Consider the following 16,292-nt stretch of genomic DNA (forward strand, 5'->3'; position numbering starts at 1 on the left):
CCACTTTAAATATCTTGAGCAGCATATAAGGGCGATGTTTATAAGGGATGTGCAGTCCTCTAACTCTGAGAGCACATTTACCTCACTACATCACATTTACCTCACTACTACATCATCCTATTTGGATATCCTGTAATGGCAGTGAAGCCCTGGTGAAAAAGGTCAGCAAATAACTGCACAGCTCAAAAAATTCACACATTATAATCCAGTGTTTCAGCTTCCCTCTTCCTCATGCTGTGCATTATTCATTGCCAGACAGGAGCATTTTCGGCTCTCTGCCTCCTGTTCTCTTCCTGCTGTTCTCAAATCAAGAAAAACAGACTCCCTTTTAATTAATTAAACTTGGTTCCTGTGATGCTGAACATTTCACATTTTATCAGAGAGCTTATATTTATTTGACATTAATTTTCTTAGGAAGAAACCTTCAAACTAAAATCAATACATTGCTCATGCAAGTAAAGTCTATTTGGACAATGGGGTGTTTTTGTCTGCAGCCCACACATCTTTCCAGCTGTGAAGCATCATTTGGATGCTGAAGAATGTAGAAGGTGTAGTCAGTGAGGAGTGGGAAGAGAGAGGAAGGAAAAAGCCTCTACAGAAAGAGTCTGGGTGTCCTGGTCAATGGCAAGCTGAACATGAGCCAGCAGTGCCCTGGCAGCCAGGAGGGCCCCCATGTCCTGGGGTGCATCAGGCACAGCCTCACCTCCAGTGCTGGGGGCAGGTCTGGGTGCCACAACACAAAAAAGACACTGAGCTGTTAGAGAGGCTCCAAAGGAGGCCACAAGGATGGTGAAAGGGCCTTGGGGTGAAGCCATGTGAGGAGTGGCTGAGGTCACTTGGTCTGTTCAGCCTCGAGAAGGGGACACTGAGGGGAGACCTCACTGCAGATGCAGCTTCTTTGTGAGGGGAAGAGGAGGGGCAGGCACTGATCTCTTCTTTGTGGTGATCAGTGACATCCCAAGGGAATGGCCTGAAGTTGAGTCAGGGGATGTTTAGGTTGGATATCAGGAAAAGTTCTTCACCCAGAGGATGGTTGGGCACCAGAACAGGCTCCCCAAGAAAGCTGTCACAGTGTCAGCCTGGGATAGTTCAAGAAATGTTTGGAAAAGACTCTCAGGTACATTGTGTGACTCTTCAGACATCGTGTGTTAGGTAAGGAGTTGGTTTCTGATGATCCTTCTGGATTCCTTCCAGCCCAGGACATTCTACGACTCTATGATCTACAGCCTGACCTGTCAGCCTGCCCTCAGGGCCTGGCAAGGTTATGGAGCAGATAATCTTGAGTGTGATCAAACAGAACTTACAGGACAGCCAGGAGATCAGACCCAGCCAGCATGGGTTTGGGAAGGGCAGGACCACCCTGATCTCCTTTTGTGACCATGTGACCCACCTGTTGATGCAGGGAAGGCTGTGGATGCATCTGCCTGGACATCAGCAAGGCCTTTGGCATCATCTCCCACAGCACTCTCCTGGGAAAGCTGGCAGCCCACGGCTTGGACAGGAGCACTCTTTGCTGGGTTAGGAACTGGCTGCATGGCCGGGCCCAGAGGGTGGTGGTGAACGGTGCTGCATCCAGCTGGTGGCTCCTCACCCTGAGGGGTGTCCCTCAGGGGCCTGTGCTGGGGCTGGTCCTGTTTAACATCTTAATTGGTAATCTGGGTGAGGGGATGGAGTCCACCAGCAGCAAATTTGCAGATGATACCAAGCCGGGAGTGTGTGTGGGTCTGCTGGAGGGTAGGAGGGCTCTGCAGAGGGAGGTGGACAGAGATCCCTCAGCTGGGTAGATGGGCTGAGTCCAGCAATAACAAGACTGAGTTCTACACTTTGGCCATGATAACCCCCTGCAGCACTACAGGCTGGTACAGAGTAGCTGGATGATGAGTGCCCAGGCAGAGAAGGACCTGGGGTTTCTCTTCGACAGCAGATTGAAGAGCCAGCAGTGAGCTCACATGGCCAAGAAGGCCAAGGGCCTCCTGGCCTGTATCAGGAACAGTGTGGCCAGCAGGAACAGGGAGGTCATCCTTCCCCTGTACTCAGCACTGGTGAGGCCGCACCCTGAGTGCTGTGTCCAGGTCTGGGCCCTCAGTTTGGGAAGGACGTTGAGTCACTTGAGCGTGTCCAGAGGAGGCAACAGGTGAGGAACACAAGCCCTGTGAGGAACGACTGAGGGAGCTGGGGGTGTTTAGCCTGGAGAAAAGGAGACTCAGAGGCAACCTTATCACTCTCTACAAGTCTCTGAAAGGAGGGCGTACCCAAGTGGGGTTTGGTCTCTTCTCCCAGGCCACCAGTGACAGGATGAGAGGACAGAGTCTCTTAAGCTGTGCCAGAGGAGGTTTAGGCTGGGTGTAAGAAAAAAATTCTGTGTAGAAAGAGGGGTTGGGCACTGGCATGGACTGCCAGGGAGGTGATAGAGTCACTGTCCTTGGAGGTGTTTAAAAAAAGACTGGACATGGCACTCAGTGCCATGGTTTAGTTGACACGATGGTGTTAAGTCACAGGTTGGAGCTGATGATCTCCAAGGTCCTTTCCAACCTAATTAATTCTGTAATTCTGTGATTCTGTGATCATATAAGATGATAAATGATCATATAAGATGATAAATGCTTCTCTTCTATTCTGCGGATTGCCCATCATCCCAGTTCCTGAGACCACAGTGTGTGGGCTTTCGGGGTCCTAGCTGCTAGCTCATCCGCACAGTCCCAGACGACTAAAGACCGCACAGCCAGGTCAAAGGATGTGGGGGCCTGAATATATGTTGTATTGTAAGACCTGTGTGGGTCTGAGTTGCTCCAAACGAGCTGCAGCTGCAGGGTCCTTAGTTGGACAGCAGCTGTAGCTCATGAAGGTAACTGAAATAAATAAGGGTGGGTCGAGAGCCCAAGAGGAGCCCCTGAGAAGAGAGAAAGGACTGTGCTGCAGAGAAGGGAGAAGAGCCTCAGCAGAGAGGCAAGAACAACACTGCAGCGAAGATTACAACAACTGGTGCCCCGTGTGAGGAAGAACACGCAGCCAAACATTGAAAGAAGGTATGGAATCCCCCGGACAGCCGAGAGCTGTGGCAGCCTGAGAGCTGGGACTGTAGAATATAATATGGCCTTTGAATTAAGGAGCTGTAGCAGCAGAAAGCTGTAAGAATATGGCCTTTAAGGAAAAGAGCCTTGAAACATCTAAAGACAGCCGAGAGCTGTGGCAGCCTGAGAGCTGGGACTGTATAGGGGAGATAAGTATATATTCTATGTATGTATCTAAGACAGCCGAGAGCTGTGGCAGCCTGAGAGCTAGAACTGTATGTATATTGTAATTGTATAATTGTTAAAAGAAAAGGGGGGAAATGTGGGGGCCTGAATATATGTTGTATTGTAAGACCTGTGTGGGTCCGAGTTGCTCCAAACGAGCTGCAGCTGCAGGGTCCTTAGTTGGGCAGCAGCTGTAGCTCGTGAAGGTAACTGAAATAAATAGGGGTGGGTCGAGAGCCCAAGAGGAGCCCCTGAGAAGACAGGAAGGACTGTGCTGCAGAGAAGGGAGAAGAGCCTCAGCAGAGAGGCGAGAACAACACTGCAGCGAAGATTACAACAAAAGGAGGGCTCGGAGGCTCAGGTGCTGTTCCAACAGGCTTTAATGTCGGGAAGTCCAAGGGCGCAGGGAAGGATGGAAAGTGGGGTACAGCCTTGATTGAAGGGTACCAGAGCCAGGGTGCCGAGCCATGGGCCCAGGCGGGACTGGGGTTTTTAAGGGGGAAGGGGTAGGCAGGATCGGGGTACACCTTGACCAATAAGGAGAGGGTACAGAGAGGGGCTTAGGGTGGGCTCATTGGGGGCACACCAATAGGAAAACAGGGAGAGGGTGTTCTTAGGAAGAGAGCAAATGGAAAAGTGGGGAGCAGGGAATTTTCTGGAAGCAAGGGGGTGGGTTATGGATGATTGATTGAATCACCCCATGGTGTCCCAACGCCATCCTCTCTGTCCCCTCCTCCCACAATAGTGCCTGGCTATTTACTCGGAAACATGAGGAACAGTAGGAGGAGAGTGAGAGCACAGGCGACCATGTTCCGCTGCAAGGGTGGCCTGCAGGTATGTCAGGTCACAAGGGCATTTCCTATCCCTCTCAGAATTTGACCCTGAATCACATCTTGTTCATGATGAAGCAGGGGCCTAAACAATGTAGATGTAGCAAACTCTGTAGTAGTTTGCTTCCTTTTTTTTTTTTTTTTAGCAGAAAATACATGCATATTTTTACTTGTCAGAGACGTGGGTAAAGCTGGAAAATACAACATAAATGCTGCTCTAAATGTCAAAAAAACACCCAAACAAAAACCAGCAACTAAAAAGACCCCAAGCTTTATTTTAATCTCCTGATAATTTTTCTAGGTAGTTGTATTATTCTTCTCAGTTCTGTAATTTATAAACATCTGTAATCAGCATCAGTCACATCACTACAATACATTCATCCCCTATGAGCTCCCATAAAGACGCTCATGTCAGGATGGAAAGTGACACGACCCAGTTCACATGGAGCTTCTGTCTCTGCTCATCCTCTCTGCTTCTTCTTCTCTGCTCTGCTTCTATCTCTTGGGACAACAGGTGAGGAGAGATGTGTTGAGAAGGATGATGCAGAAGGAATCTTGACTGCCTGGCTTCTTGTCAGATGTAATAAAGGATAAATGAAGGCATAGCTGAGACCACCCCTGATTCATTTGTCCTTTTTCCTGTCTACAGAAAGGAACAGCTGAACAAAGTCAAGAAATAGGTGAAAGAGCCCTGAAAATGAGGGAAATCATCTTGAATAGAGGTGAGGCCTCTCACCATATCAGTTAAAATTGTTCAGGGACACAGAGAGCCACCCCTCAGTGAAATCACTCATCTGGAGACGGGTGCCAGAACGGTTGGTTCTAGAATGAGCTCTTGTTGGCCACATGAGGTTGAACCTGATACTCTTCTCAGAAATGAACAACCTCTTCTCTGTAACACAGTAAACATTAACAGGAATTTCTCAGTCACACCATTCCCTGGCTATTATTGTTTTAAGAGCAGAGCTTACCCAGGAGGAAAATTTGCCCCAGTACAGGCTATAAAGTGCATCTTCACAACAGTCATTTCTGACTCTTTGATATAGGATCAAGCCAAGCAAATTACATGGGTTAGCTATTAATTTGTTTTGTTTAATTGCACATTTTGGTGTAGCTGTAGGGTGTCAGTGTCCACAGCTGCTGGAGCTGGTTGCTGGCCTCAATACCGACCAAGTACGTAAGGTGTGGAGAGCAGATTTGCTCTTTTGCAAGTTGAACCTATCTCAGATCAGCAAAAAAACCAACCAGTTAGACACCTCCCCCTCTCAGAATAGTTGGATTCACTTTGAAGGCCTTAAAATTGCAAATTTTTATTCTATCTCCTTTTGAATTTCCACACCTCTGTAGAGCTAAGGTTTTCATCACCATAGGGACATATAGCAAGTAATTGTTTTAATGTGCAAGCAGAGAGCCAGACTGCTAGCTCATCACAGCTGTGGTTTCTCTGTAGGCCTGCAGCTTTCTTAGGGACTGCATGTCAGTCAGATGGACTGTGCACTGTTCCAGCACCATTGTTAAAAGGTTTTGACCTTCCTCCCACTGAAACACAGTTAAATTTTTATGCTCCATAGAGACTACGTTTATATTCAGACACATTTAGCCTTGTCTTCTCTCTGCTTGAGGAATGTATGCTTATAGGTGCATACACAGGTATGTGTGTGCATTTAGACTGGCTGGGACTGTCTAGACCCAGGACTGGGCAGCTCTACCCTGTCTGCTTTTTTACCTCATAGATGGTACGACAAAAAGCCATGATGTATTTGGACTCCCAGTAGACTTTAGTCTCTATCGTGGATCTGAAAATCCATGGCAAATGTGAACTCTCCCTCAGGCAGATCATCAGGCGCAGGAGTGTGTGTGCTGTGGGGAAACACCAAAGCACAACACTTTAAACCCAGGAATACACCTCTCTCTTGCACAGATTATCATGGAGATCTAACATTTCCTTTGATCCCTAACTCTAAAAATAAGCATGGAAATTTGCACACAGTATCTGTGCCCCATCTTGGCCCCTTTCCATTACCCCTGAGGGTTTGTCCACACCTGGTTATTCATTGAAAGAGCAACTCTGGATAATGACACTGGCTTTATATCTCTATATCTGTCTAAAAGCAAGCAACAGAACTGAAAAGCATTATATGGCTTTTGCCTGGATACAAAAGCAGATCAAAAGATCAAATCTTGCCTAAAAACTTCTTCTCCTTTTCACTCATATTGTGAGTTCCCTCCTGCAATGGAAAGCTCCAGACAGAACCATTTTTTCCTAGCACTTCAGCAGTTCTCATTTCCGGGCAGCAGTAGATCACTGTTGTGAATATATGAGGGGACATTTTCCTTTTGTGATTCTTTTGAGATTACTGGATAGTGGTTTAGTATTTTCCATCTAGTACATCTCAGGTTTTGCTTAATCACCTCATTACTACATCCTTCTTTTCACAGGCAGGCATAAACTAGCAAGCTGTGGGAAAATATGTCCAGTTTCAAGCTGTCTGCAATCAGCATCTCATCTTTAGAGAAGATCCAGGGTTTGGAGACAAATAATAATCTGTGATTCATCTTTGTGATTTTAATAGCCCAAAATTACACCCAAGGATGAAAACCCTGTTAAGAACTAGGGTGCTTGAGACTAGGATCTATATTTTGCAATGCAAGTTCCACTTTGACATTTAAAATATTTTTACACTTATCTGAGTGAGATAGTAAGTCCCTTGGAGAAGTAAAATGATACAGATGATTTGGTTTAACTTTTCACAAAAGGAGTTGCTCACGTGTTTTCTCTGTTTCCTTGGATACTAGAGATTTCATATCACAGTTCAGCAACACATACATTTATATTCCATTCCAGCACCTGGAATATGTATGAAAAATCCCCATAAATTGTTAAGACATGAACAAGACCTCAGGTGTAACCTCAAGCAGGAACATCATGATCAGGGCTAGATAGAAGTGGACAGGGAAAACAGAAAGATCATCATCTGCATAGGCTTCTTAATGATGCTCTTGCTTTTTATAGGTCAGGACTTACATGGGAATATTCTCTTCCCATTTTGCTTCTGCTTTTGGCATTCGTCTGAGTAGGCTCAAGAGATAATGAATTAGACCATGTACATAGCTTGGACTGAAAACCAGCCCAGTGCATTTTAAAACCAGTTTTCATAAGCATTTGCACAATTGTGTTTGACACTGATCAGAACCTCCACCCTCAAGGGTAAACTTAGGTGTGCAGATTGATTTACTAATCTTACTAACCATTTCCCATAGAAATTAAAATTCTGTCCATTTACTTCTGAATATTTGCCTAGCATTTTAAAGTATTTTGCAGGTCATGAATATTTTCACAGAAAAGGATAGATTACTGACTAGCTCCAAGGACACTGATATTACTAACAGAAAAGCTGGTTTAAATAGCCTTATGAAATATGACCAGAACACTTTTACTGAGTGTCCTTTAATCTGGATAAAAGGGCAGGGAAGAACTAGAAAAACTTGGTAAGTTATTCTAATTTAAGGTGATGTGGAGTTTTTCTATTTGTTTTGGTTTGGGGTTTTTTTTTTGTTTTGTTTTGTTATGGGTTTTTGTTTTGTTTTGTTTTCTTAGTAAAAGTAGATGGACCTATCAATGTTTTGAGTTATTTTGAAAATCCAAACTTTTATCATTTTCATAAAAAAACCCTTTTTGTCATTTACAATGTCACGGAGCAATGAGTGATTCAAGTTAACTGGTTTTTGTGAAGACCTACCTCTTGGGCTTGTCTGGAACCTCCTATGTTTATTTCAGTCAGTGTTGTTGAGGTAATGCCTTGGAAGAGCCCATGAAAAACAGCCACCTCCTTCAAATCACTCAATATATATCCTACAGTGATTAAAGTTGGGGGTTTTCTAAGTTTTTTTCTTTTTTTTTCTAGTGAGTATAGTTGAGTTCTGCCCCTTTCCATTCTAAAGTGTGCTAAATTGCTCAATTTTTTATATAGGAAAGATGTTCTCTGTCTTCACAAATCTCACTTTTTTTTTTTTTCCAGAACTTCTCTATTCTTTGACTTTTTCGGAGCTATTTCAAACAAAACACAGTGTCCAGTAGGAACATACAGTGGCATAGTGGCATTCACTGCTTCGTCCTTTACCTTTTTATGAACAACTTGCCTCTTCCTTCCATTTTCAGAATGGTGCTGAGAACCAACATTCCTTGCAGAGCAATCTGGAAGGTTTGGAGCCTCTTTGCAATGGTAACATGGAGAAAAAGAATCAGCCTGAACCAAGTCAGTGCAGTGGCAGGCACTGGCAAAACTTCCCACCTGGATTCCCAGGCGTGTCCTTGCCCATTATGTAGGAAAGTGAGCTGGAGGGACCTACAACCCACCAGGGCAGGTCTTTTGTTTACAAAAGGCATCAAGGGATATTAATAAACCAAGGCTTGTGGAATGGTACTTTTCTAGAATTGCATTAGAAATCACTTAACTAGTCTTGTAAAGTTTATTTTTACTGAATATACCACAGTAGTACTCTTAAAAAGGATGATGGCCCCTGCTGCAAAAGAAGACTGAAAACTTGTTGTTGGAAAGGGTTCCTGCATTATGAAGCCTCTTTATAGGCAGGATCATTAACTCCAATTCCCTCCCAGGAGAGTGGCCTGCTTCATGAGTAATAACTCAGCACAGTTAAGTGGCACAGCAACACATGGTGGTTTTGAGCACTGTAGATGTTTCATTGCATATGTTTTCCACTCTGTTACCTCACAACACTTTAGGGCTCTGCTTGTCTCTGTTTATTATTTCTGTGTTAGTCCTTTAGACCTTTCTTTTCAAATGTTAATTATTTAGAGTATTGACAGCAGAAAATTTTAATACAAGGATAGATATACCACAAATACACCTTTTTGGGCGTTTCTTGTAGTTGAGACTCCAAAATATGCAAATGATGCATATTTTTGATGACAGACTCTGTCTCTTCTTTCCATCATATTGTGCTCTCACAAGCTGGGGACTCTTTGTACAAAGCACCAAGGCCTTGGGTTTATGCCAGCTAGAAACTCAATACACTGTTTGACTGCTGTGTTGTTTGGAACAACAGCATTTTCATTTGCACAAGTAGCCTTACATAAATAAGCTTGGTTCAGAGGCAGGCAGAAAGATACATAGGCACACAGAGCAATACAGCCCAGCAACACTGAGCTGGACATTGAGTTAGTACACTCTGTTTTTTCAGGGAACTCTCTGGAAAAGCCATTGTGATGTTTTCTGCAGAGTCTAAAGAGAAAGTCCCAGAACAATCCTTCTGAGTCACCAGTTTCCATTTGCACAAACCTGGTCTTAAATGAAATGATAGAGAGGCAAATAATTGTTAATCCAGAAAAGGGACAAAACCTATCCGATTAAATTAAACAATGGTCAAATTCAGATGGAAAATGCCTCCCTCCAATCCACTAAAAAGGAGAAGGGAAACTGGATTACTTTCTACTAAAGCTCTTTGTTACAACTTATTTTCTTAAAAATACATATTGCAAGAAGTTCAATTAAAAGTATTAGGATAGATATATCATTATATTGCTGGCCTTGTTTTATCTGAAAATCTCATCTGAATAATATCTAATTAGCATAATTGTAGCTCTAAGATCTAGGAGTTGTACAGGTAAAGAGTGTGGATTTCATGGTGCCTACATGAGCTAACAGATGCATATTGTAGAGAGGTGAGGCACTGGACCAGGGTGCCCAGGAAAGCTGTGAGTACCTCATGCCTGGAATTGTTCAAGGACGGGTTGGATGGAACATGGAGCAGCCTGCCCATCATGACTGAGTTGAAGAAAATTATCTTTAAGGTCTCTTCCAACCCAAACCATTCTATGCTACTATAACAACTTGTTCACGTTCACAGGACTGATGCTAGAGTGAAATTGATTGCTTCAGAGAGGGTTTGTGGGGGGCAAACTGCACTAGCCTGCACTGCTGAGAATGGAGCAGCTTTCTTCACCAAAGAAGGCAGGTGGCTGTAACATTGGTTCTCTTCCCAAGACTGTGTCCCATTATTTCTTGAGTATACACTAAGGAACAAGGAAGGAAGATTTTCTTTTTTTTTTTTTTTTGCTAGGAACTTGAATTTCTAAACTTTCTGTCTGCGGTACATTTAAGAGAGCCGTTTGTTGTATAAACCAAACAGGAATCTGCAACAGCAGTGCTAATGTTAAAACAATTAGCACATCCTGCCCTGGAAAAAATGAGAACCTTTGATTTCTTTCAGTAGACCAAACCACTGAAAAGTGATTCATGCCCAATCACAAATCCGGAATGAAAAATGTAAATACATGTAGGGCACCACTCTGCAGGTGGCTGCTCCACCCTGGCTCATCGGTGTCACCCACAGAGCAATGTGTGCACCTTCAGGAGAGAGGTCATCACTGCCTTTGCCTCATCATTCTTGCTCCCTGCAGAGATACTCCTTCCCAGAAGCCTTCAAGCTGCTGAAATAGTCCCCAGGTAGCCCTGCTACCATCCATAATGGACAGAGATTGTCAGATCTACACTGTGGATGGGGTGAGACCTACCCCAAAATGAGCAGAAAGAAAAATTGTTTCACCATAATTTTGATCCCTAGGTTTGGCAGCATGTATCCTGGATAGGAAACCTTAAGACCTTTTTGGGAGAGCACAGAAAACCCAGGAGCCTCATGACCTTTGAGAAGTCAGGATGGTGACTGCCTTAAGCCCTAAGGCCAATGTCAGTGGCATGAAAGGAGCTGTCGTTCTTGTCTGAGCTCTGTGAGGGACTGGCTGGACATGACTCCAACCCCACAGAAATCCAAGTGCTTTTTAAGCCCTCTTCTGATGACTTTTAAACACCTCAGGATAAAATACAATGAGTAAACACTCACAAGTGAGGTAAACTGAAAAAAAAAATTTAAGTTACATATTGCATTACACTGGGTCACCCAGCCACATGCTGACATCTATGAATGAGGAAACAGCTGAAGAGTAAATCATAGCCAGTTAAATCAAATGGCACCAAATTCAGCAAAATAGCTCTCTTGAGGGCTCAAAATGAAATTAAATTGAAACTTTTGACTGCTCAAAAAACCCAATGTAGGCCTATTCCACCATCCACACTGCTGACTTTGTCTCCAACAACCACTTTTTTCTTGTGTATTTTGAACTATAGAAAACAGATAATCTAGAGTGCTTAGTCACTGCAGTATTGTCTCTGCAGTTTATTTTTCTTTATTTATGTCTATGTTTGCAATGATTTTATAAAACACAATATCTCTTAACCTGAGTTTGATATGAACTCTGTAAGGTCACTACACAAGAAATAAAATGTAGACAATTTATTTTGCTTTAAGCTGATATCTAGTAACTTACATGTGTTCCCTGATAACTGACTGCAGTTTGTTTGACTGCAGTTCATTTTCTGCTTGGGCAACACCCTCTGTCAACCACTTGTTTCACTCACTAGATAAATTTGGGACATTATGGGACATGATCAAAGAGAGGCAAATTGAGCAATGTTGCTTGTGCATGAACATTTTGACTGATGTTAAACCTGATGTTTTTGTAGTGATGTAAAGCTCATTTTCTGCGAAGCTGGGCTTTGTAGCCTAATGGTATTTCATTCTCTCACCTGACAAATTACAGGACTTTATTCTGTCCTGCCTTTTATATGCATAAGAAAGGAATGCATATGTGATGTAAATAAAATCAGGAATCAAGTCAAGAGCATTGTCATTTGGAAGATATTTTCCTTCCCATTTTCGCTTCAGAGGAGGAAGCTTAGAGTAGCAGGTCTGCAGGAAGCAAATTGATTAGCTGCATATATTCCTGTCTTGGACTATAAATGCGCCTATTAGAAAATAGGTGTGTTTAGATTAGAAAATATCACACGTTGGAATATTACTCAGTAATAATAATACAGTCCTAATAATGCTACCAAGTAGCATTAACAATAATACCACATATTGTTAGTAATGCCTCAAAATTAAGAGATCGTGGAAAAAATCAATACAAAACTAGATGCCCATGAAAGAGGGACAGACACTGACTGAATGCTTAACACATATTTGCACACACATATTCACTCCATGTGGGCTTTCCTAGCTGTTGGGTTCATTCTGTTAACATCATGACTGACCTTTTCATTAATCATTCAATCCAAACTCCCATTATTCACCCCAAACATTTCTTCCTGTAACAAAGCCCTCTCAACCACAAAAAAAACCCCTGAACCTGACCATGAACTTTGAACAATTCACAAGCCTGCCCCTCTTAGGAATCCCTCTAATCCTTCTTTCAGTATGATTTCCTGCCCTACTACTTCCCACAACTCCCATGACTTTACCAGATGAGAACACCAGCCTTTCTGGCCCAAGGACACTCAGCAATTTCTACGCTATTTAGTAAAAGTCCTCTTCTGGAGGGAGATGTAAGAAAACACACAAAAACTAAATATGTGCTTTGGATTTTCTCTTGTTTCAAATGTCCATGGTTTCCCCATTGGCCGAGCAGGTTTCCTTCTTGGAAAATTAGTTTTTAGTTCTTCCCTCTTCATGTGCAAAATAAATATATCTAGCAATGAGTAAATACACAGCCACCCTGGGTAGGCCTGCAGAATGTTCTCAGTGGTGCTGAAAGCCTGTTCTGAACAGGTATAGGAAAAATTTCAGGGCAGTACCTGCCAACTTGCTGTCATGGACATGATCCATGGGCTCTAGGAGGCAAAGTGTGCACTGCCAGCCCTCTGCCATCCATGCAGTCACAACCTCTGGGCACAGCTAACAGCCAGCCTGCACCTTCTGCCATTTCAGAAACATCAGAAACTGAAGACTCATTAGAAACTGATGACTCAGGGCATTTCAGAACTGATGGCGTCTTTCTACCTCTGTGACCTTTTCCGTGGCAGGCAGTAATTTCACAGTACTTACATGGTACTAAAGGTATGGAAATGGTATGGCATTAAATAATTGGAAACACAACATGTATGTATTCTATTTTAAGTAGTAAGATGATGATCCTTTATCATCAAAGAGACATTCCTGCACAGTCTGGAGCCTCACAGGCAGCTTTAACAGGTGAAGTTGTGTCTGTAGCACTCCTGGCTTGCCTGTGTGTCATTTCAAAGCCATGTCATGAAAATGCCCTTCTAAAGAAGTGTCAACATTCAGAAATGTTGCAAGACTAAAGTTCTAATATGGTTATGCTCCTAGAAATTGCAGATTTATTGGCAGGTGTTTTTGTTTCAGGTTCATTTTAAAGTGTCCTCCCAGTAAAACAGGACAAAACTGCATACTACTTTGCATTTAGGTCCAGGTGTCTGAAGGTAAACTTAATTTATATTCATGCTATTCTAGTAAATGGGATATGTACACACTTTTTAAGAAGAAGTGAAATTTTCTAGGATGAAAGGTATCATGCAAGAGGAGGAAAGAAATTACCATAATAATACTAATTTGCATTTGCAATATCTTTCATTTCAAGTGGCTTTACAAACCCTAGCTTTTGCTCAAGCTTAGTCTTTGGGTGGACAGGTCTAAAGCTCATACACATATTTGCAGTAAGGCCCCATGAATTTATTTGCCCAGAATATGCAGAATCACAGGTATATTTAGTGAGCAGTGGAGTTACAGTTGTATAAAGGAAAGCCTCCTGTGAGAAAGAAGGGATTACATTACTATCATTGTTTGTCAAAGTAGTATTTTCAAACATTTCCTAGCTATTACTTGGCCCAAGGCTCTCCTTCAGTAAAGGACCATCCCTGAGTCCAGAAGGTATTGGATCAGTCCTTCCTGTATATCCTCTCATGTCACAATATTTGAAGCATCAGTTAAATAGCTTGTTTTGTCTCATTGGCATGGCATCTGCCTTTACAATCACCAACTCTCTTTGTGGCAGCTGTCTATTCATTCCCCAGAACATTGAACTAGCTCTAACTAGCAAGAAAGAAAGTAAAATTAGTGTAACACTTCAGGCTTCAGCAGCTGGGTCTTCAAATAGAATTCCTGGCAGATCTGTGCTTGTCTGTAGCACGTTCCGCTGCAGATGTACTGCTGTAGGTTGAACAGCCCTTTATTGCACAGTTTCTAGCTGGATCTACTAGATCAACTGTTTAAAAGTCAACAGAAGAACACCAGCCAAAAAAGGTCCTGATTAGATCAGAGTTAGCCCACTACATGCAGAAAATCATGGTAGACCAGGGAAGATGAATATATACCCAAAAATTAAAACCCTGATATTGCTCAGTCAAGCTGGAGGAAGATACTTGGCACATCTGCAGCTTCCTAAGCCAGCAGAAAGACTGACCTGAATCAAATTATTTTATGTCTGCTGTGAACTGCACTCAATCAAAAGAAATAAAAATTATCCATGTTAAATAAGCGATCCTTTTTATTTGCTATAGGAAATATATATTTTACTTAGGAGCATTAGGTCTTCCCTCTAACATCTAATAGGCTTGGCCTCTGCTGGAAAAGCAAAATACAAAAAAACAGGTAAGAGAAAAGCTAAATCTTTTGCTGTTAAAGAAATCAAAAAGCTAAATTTAGAAGATATCATCCATAGCAAGAGCTATATGATGCAGAGAAAAACAATGGAGTCCTTTTCTGCAAATATCTGTCAGATGCCTGACAGGGGGCCCCTGGCAAACACGTGCATTTGGGAGGTGTGCAGTCTGTACACCAGCTTTGGAGGCTATTTTGGGACAGTCATCTGTCTCCAGGTGGTCACCATCCCAAGAGCAGATATCCAACAGAAATGCAACACTTCAGCCCTCCAGCAGCCTCTGGAGGCAGTGTTTGGATTTGTCCCAGTGTTAGCTTCCAGGTGATGGTGGGCACCCTGCCGCAGGGGGTTATTCCCCTGTCAGCTGTGGCTGTGGTTCACCAGCAGCATTTGCCTTTCTCGTTGCCTCCCAGGCTGCTCCTCAGAGGCTCATCCACCACCTCTGAGGAATTTGCCATACACAAGAGCAGAAGGCAGGTCTTGTCTTCTCCTGTGAAGTGCCTCTTGTGACCCTAATGTGCTTTGGGACAATAACTTCTGGTGTTGACTTATGCAATGAATCCAACATTTTAGTGTATGTTTAAATTTATATTAGTGTACCTTCAAACTGCAAGAGTAAAAAACAAGCTAGAAAGCAGAGGTCTATATATTTATTTGGATAATTTGAGCTCCTGCTCAAGCATTGTGGTATTTGATGCACTTCAGAGCAGACATTATAGCAACATATTGATTTTATCTAGGTACTGTGGAAGGGTGCTAATACTTTTCTGCAAGATAAATTTCTTGAACACCTTTAATATACTGATGGAATGCCAGAAAAATAAAAATGTCCCTAGGACTAAAGAAACAGCTTGGATAGCAGTTTTAATGTTTCTCTTTCTGATTCACATTGTAATAGTCCAGGTGTTACATTCTTACTTGTCCACAGAATTTTACAGCGATTTAGAAATAAAAATTTTACTATTGTCATCAAGAGTCAGAGGCCTGTACATTTCTGGATTGTGCATAAAACTTTCAAAAGGTTAGCATTCATTCTGTAGGAATAATTAAATATATTATCTGATTAATTTCTGTATCCATTATAGATTTTCCTGTATCAACTTATTTTTGTTTCCCAAAAGACAGTTAAGACTTTTTTTCAGTTAAAATTTTTATATTAATCTCTTTTTTGAATTGCATTGTATTCAAAATATAAACACCCCTAACCACTGCTCTGCTAACAATATAGGAAATTATGAAGATAACAGCAGTTCAATGCCTTAATTCAATAAGCACCGAAAATGTTTACTGCCTGGTTTCTGACTCTGTCATTAATACTTTCAGAGTACACAGCTTTCTGGAGCAGTTCTGCAAGCAATGCATTAAATTTGTAGTACTGACCCATCTCTGGCTTTTAGACAGCTGGCTTTTGCTCAGCAACTTCAAATGAAAATGATAAGTGCTTTAAACCAGCTTTTTAATTATATCTACTGGGATTACTAATGCAAATGCATGAAATGTATCAATTTACTATTACTAGTTTTATAATCACGGGAACATCTGATTTAGTCCATTTGGCTTTGGAACAAAAAAGCCTAAGGCGGGTCGCTCTCCCACAGTTTTCTGGTTTCTGTAGAAAAGACAGCTATGATTTAACCCTACATTAGCAGAGATTTTGAAAGGACTTGTGCATGACCATGTGTCCAAACTGACTTAGAAATGGTATTTCTGCAGGGATAAGGTATTAATTGCTTAAGAAAAATAAATTTGATC

At 42.3% G+C, this 16,292-nt stretch overlaps 1 long non-coding RNA gene across 1 annotated transcript; it reads left to right on the plus strand.

The window, feature by feature from the left end:
* Nucleotides 1-3,497: 3,497 nt before the first annotated feature.
* LOC135459343 (uncharacterized) lies at nucleotides 3,498-6,629 on the plus strand. The gene is made up of 4 exons (XR_010443018.1): nucleotides 3,498-3,597; nucleotides 3,982-4,070; nucleotides 4,716-4,788; nucleotides 6,506-6,629. It is a non-coding gene; the product is annotated as an uncharacterized LOC135459343 (long non-coding RNA).
* Nucleotides 6,630-16,292: the final 9,663 nt, after the last annotated feature.

The sequence above is a fragment of the Zonotrichia leucophrys genome, chromosome Z (genome assembly GCF_028769735.1).
Source record: "Zonotrichia leucophrys gambelii isolate GWCS_2022_RI chromosome Z, RI_Zleu_2.0, whole genome shotgun sequence".
NCBI lineage: Eukaryota > Metazoa > Chordata > Aves > Passeriformes > Passerellidae > Zonotrichia > Zonotrichia leucophrys.